Below are 9,685 nucleotides of genomic sequence, written 5' to 3' on the forward strand. Positions count from 1 at the left end.
ATACCCTCTGGAGGATTGCTGATCTTCGTGGGGTGCCACCAAAACTGATCGATCTGATGTCTGAACTCTACCCTGGTACTGAGATTGCTGTGAGAGGTGGTGGTACCATCTCTGACTTATTTCCAGTTATTACTGGAGTTTGTCAGGGGTGTGTACTGGCCCCCACACTTTTCAACACTTGTATGGACTGGATTCTGGGGAGGATGTCGGAGAGATCAAGTTGTGGTGCATCGTTTGGGAATGTCAAGATCTCGGACCTTGATTTCGCAGATGATGCAGTCATCTTTGCAGAGACTTTAGATATCCTTTTTGGGTCCCTTGAGGTGCTGAATGAGTTGTCGGAGCCGCTGGGATTATGGGTTTCTTGGGTCAAAACTAAGATCCAGGCATTCAATGACATCTTGGATGCTGCTGTCCTGTCTGTGTCTGTTTGTGGTGAGGATGTAGAGGTGGTGGAGAGATTCACTTTCCTTGGCAGTGATATTCATGTCTCTGCTGGCTGTGAGTCAGAGGTTAATAGACATCTCAGTCGGGCCTGGGGAGTCATGGATTCCCTAGATCATGGGGTGTGGCGCTGCCGGTACCTGTGCAGGAGGACGAAAGTCCAAGTCTTCAGGTCCTTGGTGTTTCCAGTCTTGCTCTATGGATGTGAGACTTGGACTCTGACAAAGGATCTGAGACGGAGACTTAATTCCTTTGGTACCAGGTCTCTTCGGAGAATCATTGGCTATCGCTGGTCAGATTTTATGTCCAACGAGCGATTGCTGAGAGAGACTCGAATGAGATTTGTTCCCTGCATAGTCCGTGAGCGTCAGTTGCAGCTGTATGGACATGTGGCTCATTTTCCTGACGCTGATCCTGCTCACCAGATTCTCTCAGCGAGGGAGTCTCGTGAGTGCAGGAGGCCAATGGGCTGACCACATGCCTCGTGGCTGCAGCAGGTTGACCATCATCTCAAGGAGATGGGGATGGGCCTGGCATCTGCCTGCGGGAAGGCCAGGCGGAGGCCCCTGGAGTACCGGCGGAAAGTGGATGCAGCGACGCGCTGTTCTGGCACATGCTCCCATACCTGACCTGACCTGGAGATCCTTTTGGGGGCCCTCGAGGTGCTGAATGAGGAGTCGTAGCCACTGGGATTACGGGTTTCCTGGGTCAAAACTAAGATCCAGGCTTTCATTGACATCTTGGATGCTGCTGTCCTGTCTGTGCCTGTTTGTGGTGGTGATTTGTTGAGGTCGTGGAGAGATTCACTTACCTTGGCAGTGATATTCAGGTCTCTGCTGGCTGTGAGTCAGAGGTCAGTAGACATCTGGGTCAGGCATGGGGAGTCATGGATTCACTGGATGATGGGGTGTGGCGCTGCCGATACCTGTGCAGGAGGACGAAAGTCTGAGTTCAGGTTCTTGGTGCTTCCAGTCTTGCTCTATGGATGTGATACTTGGACTGTGACCAAGGATCTGAGATGGAGACTTAATTCCTTTGGTACCAGGTTTCTTCAGAGAATCCTTGGCTATCGCTGGTCAGACTTTGTGTCCAACGAGCGGTTGCTGAGAGACTCAAATGAGATTTGTTTCCTGCATAGTCAGTGAGCATCAGCTGTATGGACATGTGACTCGTTTTCCTGATGCCGATCCTGCTCAACAGATTCTCTCAGCGAGGGAGTCTCGTGAGTGGAGGAGGCCAATGGGCCGACCACGTTCCTCGGGGTGGCAGCAAGGTTGATCGGCATCTGAAGGAGATGGGGATGGGCCACGCATCTGCCTGGCGGATGGCCAGATGGAGGCCCCTGGCATACTTGTGGAAAGTGGACGCAGCAACGCACTGCTCTGGCACATGCTCCCATACCTGACCTGACTTGAAGGGGTGGGACCGCGTGATAATTCACGCAAATAACACAGACATCATTGCTTTGTGTGTTGACTATGCTTCTATGCTATTGAAAGACCCGACAGAACTGTGGCTCTGAACTGCACCAGAAAGCTACCTACCTACCCATGAGATTGCTGCTGCACTGGGAACTGCTAAAAGTTCCGCACTGCCTTTTATTCACAGCCTAGGTTTATGAGACACAACCAGTTTTCCCTACTTCACTAGCAAGAAGGCATGGATGAAAGCAGCAAGTTAGTGATCATATCAGTGCTGTAGGAGTTTGCAGACCCAGATGAAGCAGCTGATATTACTCCAGAAGACATCAGAAAAACTCCCTCACAGTTTACACGAACAAGGAGGAAAATTTCAAAGAATCAGATCTTGGGAAGCTCAGAGTTTACAAATTCCTGAACAACAAAACAACCCTGCTGAACTTCAACCACTGGCATCGGATGCATTCACTGTCTTTGACCAATGGCATCAGATGCATTCACCGTCTTCGACCACTGGCATAGGATGTATTCACTGTCTTCGACCACTGGCATAGGATGCATTCACTGTCTTCCATCATTGGCATAGGATGCATGACTGGCATAGATTCTTCTTCTTCTTCTTTCGGCTGCTCCCGTTAGGGGTCGCCACAGCGGATCATCCGTATGATCCGCATAGTGATTTGGCACATGTTTTACGCCGGATGCCCTTCCTGATGCAACCCTGGTCGCCTCTTACGACACAGGGATATGGTACACCTGTTTTAACCAGGGTATACACCGGCCCAGTATACTGGTACTCCGCCAACCTCGGAAGGATGACAGGCTGAGTCAACCCCCTGGTGTATTAATTCAGTGGCCCAACGGGGCTTGAACTCAGGACCTTTTGGATCCCAAGCCACTGCCCGAACCACTGCGCCAACACCAGGCTATGACTGGCATAGAATGATGGTGTATAAACATCCCATATCTGAGACGTGTGACTTTGAGGGCCATTATGGACAAGAATTCATGTCTGCAAGCCTGAGATTCCACCATACGAAAACTTCAGATGGGCAGTTGAAAGTGCCAAGGTGACCACAGTGTTATCTGCACAACCAATATGACCATAGCAAATGATAAAAAGAGCATTTCATGTAGCTGTATCAAAGGTTGTAACAGAAACTATTCCTGCACCACGATAAATCTTGCCTGCTATATTAGCTGCTGATGCCAGCGATCTGCAAAGAAGTGTAGACATGTACAGTATGATGTCTGACAGCAGAGATTCAGAGCGACAATTAACAAATAACTGTCGTGTCATTTTGAACCATTTTTATGTGGCCACTTAATGTTAAAATCACTGAGTCTCCACGGGCATCCGAGTGGCTCTGATCGCTAGTTTAATTATAAATGCCCTTTATAGGGCAGATTGGGTCTAAGTGATTAGCACCCAGGAGGAGACTGTGTCAGCGTCTGGCATTTCGTTTGGGCGCTGTTCATGTAAAGGACACAAGGCACGAATCGGCGTGATGCATCGACGGACTCAGTGGTTCCATTGCAGCACGGTAACGCGGCAAACAAGCCTCTGATCCAACTCGGAATCATTGAATCAGTCGGCCGTCACAGTGGCTTTGATGTAATTCATTGGGATTTGGACCTGGTGATTGGACGAACTCGACTGCTCTAACAATATAATTATATTTGACAATAGTGATTCGTCGACATAAAATCCACATGTTAATGGCAGAGACTCGTGGAAATTCCATGAAATGTAAAATGTGATTTGGTGTCTTCATCCCCTTTCTTCTTCAAGTCCGCATCCTCCTCCTCCAGCCCCCACCATCCTCCCAACTCCAAGTAGTATGCATCCCTTCTCCCACCCCTTCCAATTCCACATCCCTACGTCCATCCCAACTCCCAGTGCGCTTCGCTCCCCCTTCCCAGCTCCAAGTCCCAATCCCACACCCCTCCCTCGCAAGGATTGACACAAAGACTGATTCGACCTGTAGTGACTTCAAACCAATATGGAAGGTATCGCTCTGGTTTCCAGTTTTTCATTATTAACCTCCGCCATCTTCGAAGATGGATGGAGGTTACTGTTTTCACCCCTTTCTGTTTGTTTGTTTGTTTGTTTGTTTGTGAACAGTATTACGGAAAAACTCCTAGACGGATTTCGACGAAACTTGGTGGGGGGGGGGGGTGAGGTATGGTCCAAGGATCATGCCATTAAATTTTGGACTTGGTCCCGCCCCCCCCCCACAAAAAAGAAAATTTTTTTTTGCATTTCTACATGTTTTAAGTGATTTCCAACCCCCCCCCCCAAAAAAAAAAATTTATAGAAAAAAAATTTTTTTTTTTTGCATTTCTACATTTTTAAGTGATTTCCAACCTCCCCCCCAAAAAAGATTGTTAGAGAAAAAATATTTTTTTGCAAATTTTTTTTCAACAAAATTTTGATTTCTTTTTTTTTTGCATTTCTACATGTTTGAAGTGAATTCCAACCTCCCTCCCCCCCCCCCCAAAAAAAAAATGTAGGAGAAAAGAACTATAACTCTGTCAGCACTGTTGACATCATATTTAATGAATTAGATATAAGGTTCACTTGAGTGACCCAGCAGTATTGGCGGCGGAGGTTTTGCACTCTCCCGATTACTCCCCCTCAAGCTTTCATATATTTTGGTTTTCAGTTTTTCATTATTTTTGTACATTTGTTTTCCTCATACCCCCAATTATATGGGGTATTAGGACAATATGCAAGGCTGTGCGACGTCAAGACTTTTGTCTCACTCACCGAAGGCCACATCACAACCCCCCAGGATTCACGAGTAGTATCACTTGACTTCCAATCACGTCCAATAAATAAATAAGCCAATGTCACCCGCAGGGTGACCCGTATCTTTCCAAAAGGTGACCACGTGTGACTTCTTTAAGGTCACACTGAGGTGAACAGAGCTGCTATCCACCAGGAGCGACTCCTTGAGGAATATCTGCCTATGAGAGATTCCGATGAGAATCATTCTACAGAGTAACCATGAAAAATATGCTTTTGCCTCATAACGTCACCAAATGACGTCATAATGTCTCAAGCTTGACATATCTAGAAAGCACTCATCGAGGTGTTCAATGTGAGGTACTACACGATATGGTTCCTAAAACTTGAAAATTTGACCTCGGGGTGAAATATGTTTGACCTTAGGTGCTAACCATGAAGGTCAAGGCCAATCGCCACCAAAAATTAATCAGCTGAGCGCCAGACCATGAACTATATTCCCATGAAGTTTGAAGCCGATCCGATCAAAATTACTCAAAAAATAAGGGTTTTGTCGACTCCCCTGATTTGCGACAAAGTGACCTTGACCTTTGACCTTGACCTTCAAAATTTTGTGCACTGAAAGGGACCTCTATAGGCCTCTGATATGCGAAGTTACAAAAATTTCCAATGATAACTGTGCTCTGCAGAATTTTTTATACGTGATTACAGACAAAAAAAAAAAACATACAAGCTGACTAACATATCTTGCAAAAACTTCGTTTTGGCAAGATAATAAAATTTAAAAACCGTTTTTGATTCCTACCAACTCATTTTACCTCACCTCCAACTTTCCATGTATGCATTAGTTAGGAGTCTGAGGTTCCGTTTTAAGGAGAACTTTTTTGTTTCCAAAATAATGTCGTTTTCTCAGCGAAGTAAATGAACGAAAATAAAATTATTCATTGGAAGGAATTGATGGAATATTTGTGGTTATATTATTTTTTTTTACTTATGGGGGTCGGGGGGGGGGGGCGGGGGTGTTCCGTTACCAAGTTTCTTGTAGAGTAGTATCACTTCACTTCACCACTTCAGTCAAGTGGCTTAAGCACTCAAGCAAACACTCCATTCAAAACCATTGAAAAGGAACGGTTCGCTTGGCAAGCACAAGCTAGCTGCTTGGTAACACCCCTGGTTTTACTACGTTGTTGAAGAATTTGTTCCATTCCAATGAATACAATGAAGTTTTCTCAGCGAGTTAAATGGACGAAAAGGAAGTTATTCGTTGGACGGAATTGACGGAATAATTTGAGGTTACATTATTATTATTATTATTATTATTATTATTATTATTATTATTATTATTTTCAATTCTGGCAGGTGTGCAAACCAGCGACACTGAGATTATACATCGCCCATGAAACTTCGTGCTTCCACTCACACAACATATTGTCAGAGCGTTATTTTGTACGCCTCAAACCTGTGCATAAAAAGACCGGAAGCATTAGTAAGGAGTCCACTTTTCCGTTTGTAAGTGAATTTGCATGTAAATGAATTAATTTTAAGTGAATATAGTCACTATGGGCTGAATTTACGAAAGGCGTTTAAGTGTCAGACACGTGTATAATAATCGCTAATCTCGTGAGATGATCACCCGTTCAAAGTTAGTCGCCAATCACCGAAGAGTGATTATCCAATGCACGTTTAGCAGTGTGTTAGCAAGACGTTCACTAAACGCTTTTCATAAATTTAGCCCCAACTGTTAAGATTGCTCAGGTGTCTCAGTAAAGTAAATCAATAAAGGTAATTATACGTTGACAGAATTGCATGAATAGTTTGTGGTTGTATTATTATTTTTTACTTCCGGTAGATGTACAAACCAATGACTCTCAGCCTATCACCACATGCACAATAAAAATAAATATATCTCAAAATTGCAAGAATAGCAATATTTTTAAACCTCCGCATGCACTGTATGGATACAAGCGCTCTTAAATGAGGTATCATTCAGCATTGTATGTGCTGTGGTTACGACTTTTACCCCACTCAGATACAATCAGGAAACTTGTATTTATATATAGTGGTAATAAACTTTATATAAACATTTATATAAACTACTCCAAAGTGAAAAAGCTAAAAAAAATGCAGATAAAATGTGAAGAAGTTACATTAAGAGAGAAAATCACATGATTCTCAGTTGCATAACTATTCAAGTCCTTTCCCTAAATAACCTGAAATCACTGCAGGAGCAAATTATTTGTATGAAAGGTTATTACATAAAAGTGTAATCGGTTTCACTTGTATGTAATCAGTGGTTTAACTGAAAAATTAAGCTCCCCCATTTATCTAAGGAGTTTTAAGGTGAAACTCACTTGGTCAACTAACAAGGCAAACATGAAGATCAAGGAGCTCTCCAAAAAAGTCAGACATAAAGTGGCTGAGAAGCACCGTTCAGGAGAGGGTTATAAGAAGATTTCAAAGTCCCTTTGAGTCGGTGAAATCTATCATTAACCCTTTGAACCTTGAGCTCCTTGGACTTTTGGCTCCCCCACTCTGGGCTCCCTCAATAAATATCTGGCCACTCAGTTGTATGCAGGTTTGAATAGCAGCCGGCAAACCGGCCGCTCGGGTATATGGAAGTTTGACTAGTAGTTGGTAAAATGGCCCCAAGGGTTCAAAGGGTTAAGAAGTGGAAGATGTATCACACCACCTGTGGGATTCCGTTCCATGTTACCTTACAGATTAGGGTGATTATCGGATTGACATTGTACCGTAACATCCATCTTGCTATCCAAGGGCCTAATGACTATGTCTCAACAATAATGTTATATTGTTGCTTATTCCACGACTTGTTAACACAATACCACCCAGGCTCTATGCAGATTAGGTTGCTCATCAAAACTCAACAGCCGGGAAAGCAGGAAACTGGTCCAGGAGGTCACTGTAAATCCAACAATGACTGTGAAAGATCTGCAAGGCTCTATGTCCGAGATGGGGGTTAGTGTTCAGGGTGAAGTCACATTTGCTCTTCGGCAAGGATACGGCAGCCGTACGCCCTCTGAATTGACAGAAACATGCGGCGGCCGCAGAGTTTCTGAGGTGGCTATATTTTACAGGCCGTAAGGTCGCCGTGGAATTATAACGCGGAGTTATAACTTTTTTCATTTCTACGCTCGCTGCAGCAATTCGACAATCCGAAAAAAAAACTGGTAAAAAAAAAAAAAATTAACCCATTCGTTACCGTCCGTCTGGCCGCACGTTTGCCTTAGGGCCCCCTGCGGCCCCCCTGCGGGCACCTTGCGGTCACCTTGAGTCTTCCTTGAAAATTCTATGGCCGCCGCAGGGACTCCCTAAGGTCACTGTGCGACATCAAATCAAAGACCGTACGGCACCCCCACGTTTTCGGTCTCCACACTTTGTAAATACGCCGTGCAGCTCCCCGAAAAATAAAAACATATGTGACTGCTACATTGTGTGACCATGGAAATACTGCGGCCACCGTATAATTGCTAGTGGCCGTAGATTTTGGAGACCCCACGACCGCCGTGGCAAATGTGACCTAGGCCTCATCAATCAACAATATCCCGTTCCTTTCACAAAGCTGGCCTCGATGGACAGGAGCCAAGAAAGAAACCAATTACTGAAAAAGATGCATCTAAAAGCCTTTACAGAGTTTGCGCAAAAACATATTAATGATACTGCAGGCATGTGGAAAAATGTTTTGTGGTCAAACGAGACAAAAATTTGACTTTTTGGTCTGAATTCAAAGCGTTATGTCTGGTGCAAACCCAACAATGCACATCACCGAGTCAACACCATCCCTACTATCAAGCACGGTGGTGGCAGCATCATGTTATGGGGGGTGCTTTTCATCAGCAGTGACTGGCAAGCTTGTCAGGATGCAAGGGACAATGGACGGTGAAAAGTACAGGAGAATCCTGACTGAAACCCTGCTCGAGTCAGTTGTGAATCTGAAATTGGGTAGGAGATTCACATTTCAGAAGGACAATGACCTGAAGCACAAAGTTAAAGCAACACGATGGAGTGACTGAATAAGAAGAAAATAAATGTTCTTGAGTAGCCCAGTCAAAGTCCTAACTTGAACCCAATTGAACATATATGGCGAGACTTAACTCCATTCCCTCACCTCCCACCCCCTCCAATACATCTCATGTATCCTCCAGCTCGAGCCGCCTTCAGTGAATGGCCCCAAGGGCAGCTACAACTAGATATCTGCGATCACCAAAGGTAAGCCTCCCCCACAATCCAATGATGGCCATTTTTTTTTGGACTGCCATATGACCTTGACCTTTCAACCATTAGAGACAGAGTGAAATAAGAAATGTGTCCCATCTACAGTCTATCAATAAAATTCAACAACATGAAAATCGGAGAAAAATCATTCAAGTTATGATCAAAAAGGTGTTTTTACTTAATTAGGTCACAATCTGAAAAAAAGTAGGTCAAGGACACGAATAAAATATCAGATGCACAGCTACAGTGCAGTTCCACTATTATGATGCAAGAACATCCTGGAAGGTCAAGAGGTCTTTGTGATTCCAAATTGGCAAAAATGAGCAATGACAAAAAATATGCTTTCTTTTTTTTCAGATCACCATTTGAACTTGATCTTTAACCTGGAGGTGTATGATGTAAATTAAGTACAAATGTGCCTTGTTCTAGGCTATCTAGGTAGGGCAATGTCGTTCTGATCGGACAAGCCGAAGTCGAGTTATAGTGAAACATGTTAAAATGTCGATAATTAGGTCATGACCTTAGAGATTAGGTCAAGGTTAAAAAAGTCAACCCCACAGACTTTTTATTCCCATGTAAAGTTTCATTCCAAAAGTCTTAGCCAGCTCCGAGCTACAGCTCGGAAATTGGCAGAAAAAAAACAACCTATAAAATGGTGACTTAGTTATCCTTGGGGTCGAATCAACTCTGAGGTTCCATTAAAAATTGGGAGGGTCAATAATAATCTGATTGAAAGCCTTGGTGATGGCGTGGGAAAACCTGGATGATGGTGTGGGAAAGCCTGGGCTATGGTGTGGGAAAACCTGGATGATGGTGTGGGAAAGCCTGGGCTATGGTGTGG

The sequence above is a fragment of the Eptatretus burgeri genome, chromosome 1 (genome assembly GCF_056783735.1).
Source record: "Eptatretus burgeri isolate ZD-2024b chromosome 1, Ebu_testis_v1, whole genome shotgun sequence".
NCBI classification, from domain to species: domain Eukaryota; kingdom Metazoa; phylum Chordata; class Myxini; order Myxiniformes; family Myxinidae; genus Eptatretus; species Eptatretus burgeri.